The following is a 5,289-nucleotide window of genomic DNA, read 5'->3' on the forward strand; positions in this document are numbered from 1 at the left end:
AGAACTTATATGCATATATGCATAACCAATGGACACAGACAATAGCATGGGAAGGCAAGGAGGGGGGCAGGACTGGGAAGGAGGGGGTAAATGGGGGACAAAAGAGGGGACATCTGTAATACTTTTTTAAAAATATGTTTTGAGCCCTGGCCGGTTTGGCTCAGCGGTTAGAGCGTCAGCCTGTGGTCCTGAGAGACCCGGGTTCGGTTCCCGCTAAGGGCGCGTACCTCGGTTGCAGTTTGTCCCCGGCCCTGGTCGGTTGAGCGGGTGGCAACCACTTGATGTGTTCCTTTCACATCGATGTTTCTCTCTCTCTCTGTTCCTCTCTCTCCCACTCTACCTGAACAACAACAACAAAAAATATGTTTTGATTTTTTAGAGAGAGAGGTAGAAACATTGATGTGAGAGAGAGACATCGACTGGCGCCTCCTGTACGCCCCCCACTGGGGATTGAGCCCACAACCCAGGCATGTGCCCTGACTGGGGATCAAACCAGAACTTCTCAGTCCATGGGAGGACGCTCAATCCACTAAGCCACACTGGCTAGGCAACATCTGTAATAATTTCAACAATAAATTTTTTTAAATCCTTACTAAAATGTTAGGAACCCAAATACAGCAACACTATACACTATGACAAGGTTGGTTAAAGATCTAAAATCAATTATCAACAGACCACATTAATGAATAAAAGACAAAACCCACAAGAATATCTCAATGGATACAGAAAAACATTTGACAAAACCCAACACCCATCTATGATAAAAGATTTCAACAAACCTGGAATAGAAGGAAGATTCCTCTACCTGATCAAGGACTTCTGTGTGAATTTCCAAATGCTGCTGTATCCAGTCAGTACAAACTTGGTGATTTAAAATAACAGATTTGCCCTGGCTGGTATGGCTCAGTTGGCTGCATATTTCTAAAATTGTGCATTCCAATAATTGAAAGCATTTGAACAACAACAACAAAAATGGCACTCTGATTGAACTGCATCTTACAGCCTGCAGGACCCCTTGGCCCAGCTTGGTTTTCACTCTAGATCTCATTGTTGTCCCACCAGCTTCTTCCTTCACCAACATGCAAGTTCTTTTCTTTCCTTGCCAGCCAGACAGGCAGATGGGAGAGGCAGGTGCGGCCTTCCTTGTCAGTAGTTCTCTGATGTGAAAAGGGGCAGTCATTTAAATTGATCCAACCTGCCCTGGCTGGTTTGGCTCAGCAGTTAGAATGTTGGCCTGCTGACCAAAGAGTCCCGGGTTCGAATCCACCCTAGGGCACCTACCTTGGTTGTGGTTCATCTCCAGCCCCAGTTGGGGTCGTGCGGGTGGCAATCATTCAATGTGTGTCTCTCTCTCACATCAATGTTTCTCTCTCTCTCCCCCACTCGGAAGGTAAATGTACAAATATCCTCGGGAGAGGATTAAAAAATAAAATAAATTAATCCAACTTCTTTGCATCTTATTTAAAGAGCTAAAATAAGCAAAATGAGAAGGCAATGCTTTGGCATGCACAGTGCACATTGGCGGTGCATGCCTCATTATGATTCGCCTGCTTGCTTCTCCCGCTCAATTGTTTCTTTTGAAGGCAGTGGATTTTTGTCTTGTTTCTGTCTTCTTCGATTTTGACTTATCCAATTTCTCAATCTCAGCCAAATCGGGTTTGTCAGACATGGCTGCAGAGGAAGTAGAGTTGCAAGAACAAGAGGAGCCCATCTGTTCAGTGGCTACCTCTGAGTGGAAAACAGTTTTATTTTGGTTTTTAAGAGAAGACAGGAGAGGGAGAGACAGAAACATCCATGTGAGAGGGAAACATCGATAGGCTGCCTCCTGCACACCCTTTACTGGGGATTGAATCAGCAACCCCGGAATGTGCCCTGACCGAAAATTAACCAGCAACCTTTCAGTGCACGGGACGATGCTCAACCAACTGAGCTATGGCGGCCAGGACAACAGTTTTGTTGCTGTTGTTTGTGTAAGTTAGACATAAATCCTATATGAATCAGCAATCCACTCCTAAGAATCTATCCAGGAGGAATGAAATACACGCCCACACAAAGACTCATACACATGTTCATAGCAGCATTACTGGTATTAACCCCAGGGGAAACGATCCAAATGTCTATCAGCTGAAGAATGGATACACAAAGTGGGGCAAATCCACATGATGGAATACTATTCAGCCATAACAAGGAGTGAAATATTAACAATGCTATCATGTGGGTGAACCCAGAAAACACTCTGCTAAGTGAACAAGGTAAAACACAAAAGACCACATACTGCATGGGAATGTTCTAAAGCTGAATTGTACACATTTACTAAGAATCACTGAATTATATACTTATAGTGGGTGCATTTTATTTTATTTTATTTTATTTTTTATCCTCACCCGAGGACATTTTTGCATTTTTTGCTCAGGTACAGTGGGAGGGAGAGAGAGGAACAGAGAGAGAGAGAAACATCGATGTGAAAGGGACACATCGAGTGGCTGCCACCCGCACAACCGACCAGGGCCGGGGACAAACTGCAACCGAGGTACGCGCCCTTAGCGGGAATCGAACCCGGGTCTCTCAGGACCGCAGGCCGACGCTCTAACCGCTGAGCCAAACCGGCCATGGCGTGGGTGCATTTTATATGTGAATTACAAAATAAAGCTGTTTTAGAAAATTGTTGGGTAAAAGCATCACATTTGTTAATACTTTGTTTTCCCAACCTACTTCTAGAAAACAATGTCAACATATACAAACAGAAAATGAAACTAGAGGAGAAAAGATATTTATAATAGTATCCAGTAACAACTATCTAGGAAAAAAATCTAAAAAATAGATGCAAGATCACAACCAGAAAAAACAGAAATCAAAGATGACCTAAATAAAAGGGTAATTTATACCATGTACACAGATCACAAAACTCAGTCTTGTGAAGATGGCAAGTCTCCCCAAATTGCAACACAACTCGTAATTCAAGTCTTTTGGTTTTGTTTTAGACACTTGACAAGCTGTTCCCACAGCAGACATGGCAATGCAAAGGGCTGTCGGTAGCCAAGTGCTCTTTAAGGAGAAAGAGGAGGGAGGACTCGCTCTATCCGTAACCAGGACTTACTGCAAAGCCTCTGTGGTGCAGGTGGAATCTGCGGAGGCAGCGAAAGCTCAGAACGGACCTTGACAAATGGACACTGATTATGGCAGGGTGGCACCGGAGAGCAGGGAGGAAGGGCAGCCATTGGCTAGGTGGTGCTGAGGCCATCTTAACCCACCGACAAGAATTAAACTTGAGAGACTTCTGGTCAGGATGGTGGGTAGGTAAACGCGGTATCGTGTCCTCCCACAACCACATCAAAGTTACAACTAAACTACAGAACAACCATCATTCAAAACCACCTGAAATCAAGCTGAATGGAAGTCCTACAACTACGGAATTAAAGCAGCAGCCACATGGAGACTGGTAGGAGGGGCGGAGGCGGACGGGCTGGTCCCACACCCACGTGTGGCGGATAAAAATCAGGAGGACACCTCGGCTGGGAAGGTCCTCCCTGAGGACTGAGGGGTCCCCATCCCACACCAGACGCCCCAGTCAGGGTTCCAGTGCCAGGAAGAGAATCCCCATAACTTCTGGCTGGAAAAACCAGTGGGAACTGAGGCTCAGGGAGGCTGAGGCGGCTGGAGCCCCAGGCAGCTCCTGAAAGGCCCACGCACGGACTTCTCGGACTCTCTCCCTCTAAACTCGGAGGAGAGGCAGCTTGAGGGGCACCAGAAACATACAGGGAAGAACTGAGCTGTTTGGCACTGGAGCGAGGCCTGGAGAGGGGGCTTTCTCCGGGACAGACGTGCTGTCAGAGGCCTTTGTTCCTTTGGTGAACCCTTCCCAGGGGCGGCAGACAGCTGCCATATCTGGGACTCCAGCAACCTGGCTCGCACTGGTAGCCCCGCCCTGGTGATTCCGAGGCCCCGCCCCACCCAACTGTCAGGCCCACCCAATTGTTACCAGTTGCTTAACCATAGGATTGGCCTGTCTGGGATCCTGCTTCAGGTTTTCCTAAATTCTTTCAAACAAGCAGCATCTGGTCTCAGATAGCCCCACACCTCTCATTAAGTAATACACAGAAACAAACACAGGGAGGCGGCCAAAATGAGGAGACAAAGAAACAGGTCCCAAATGAAAGAACAGAAAAAATCTCCAGGAAAAGAACTAAGCAAAATGGAGATAAGCAACCTAACAGATGCCGAGTTCAAAATACTGCTTATAAGGATGCTCAGTGAACTTAGTGAGAACCTCAGTGAACTTAGTGAGGGCCTCAAGAGCATAAAAAAGGACCAGTTAGAAATGAAGGAGGCACTAACTGAAATAAAGAATAATTTACACAGATTCAATAGTAGAGTAGGTAAAGCCAAGAAGCAAACCATCAATTTGGAATATAAGGAAGCAAAAAACACCCAATCAAAACAGCAAAAAGAAAAAAGAATCCAAAAAAATGAAATGAGGATAGTGTAAGGAGCCTCTGAGACAACTTCAAGCGTGCCAACATTCGCATTTGGGGGTGCCAGAAGGAGAAGAGAGAGAACAAGAAATCGAAAACCTGTTTGAAACAATAATGGCAGAAAACTTCCCTAACTTGGTGAAGGAAACAGACATACAAGTCCAGGAAGCACAGAGAGTCCCAAACAAGATGAACCCCAAGAGGTCCACACCAAGACACATCATCATCAAAATGCAAAAGATTCAAGACAAAGAGAGAATCTTAAAAGCAACAAGAGAAAAGCAGTTACCTACAAAGGCGTTCCCATAAGACTGATTTCTCATAAGACTGTCAACTGATTTCTCAAAAGAAACTTTGCAGGCCAGAAGGGAGTGGCAAGAAATATTCACAGTGATGAAAAACAAGAACCTATAACCAAGATTACTCTGTCCTGCAAAGCTGTCATTTAAAATCGATGACCATATAAAGAGTTTCCCAAACAAGAAAAAGTTAAAGGAGTTCATCACCACCAAACCGTTATTATATGAAATGTTGAAGGGTCTTTTTTTTAATCCTCACCTGAGGATATTTTTCCATTTTTTTTTTTGTACAGATAGAGTGGGAGGGAGAGAGAGGAAGGGAGAGAGAGAGAGAAACATTGATGTGAAGGGACACATCGAGTGGCTGCCACCCGCACAACCAACCAGGGCCGGGGACAAACTGCAACCGAAGTATGTGCCCTTAGCGGGAACCGAACCCGGGTCTCTCCGGACCGCAGGCCAATGCTCTAACCGCTGAGCCAAACTGGCCAGGGCTGAAGGGTCTTTTTGAAGAAAAA

At 45.5% G+C, this 5,289-nt stretch overlaps 1 pseudogene; it reads right to left on the minus strand.

The window, feature by feature from the left end:
• Positions 1-1,536: 1,536 nt before the first annotated feature.
• LOC118641403 lies at positions 1,537-1,669 on the minus strand (annotated as a pseudogene).
• Positions 1,670-5,289: the final 3,620 nt, after the last annotated feature.

This window comes from Molossus molossus, unplaced genomic scaffold (genome assembly GCF_014108415.1).
Source record: "Molossus molossus isolate mMolMol1 unplaced genomic scaffold, mMolMol1.p scaffold_m16_p_3, whole genome shotgun sequence".
Taxonomy (NCBI): domain Eukaryota; kingdom Metazoa; phylum Chordata; class Mammalia; order Chiroptera; family Molossidae; genus Molossus; species Molossus molossus.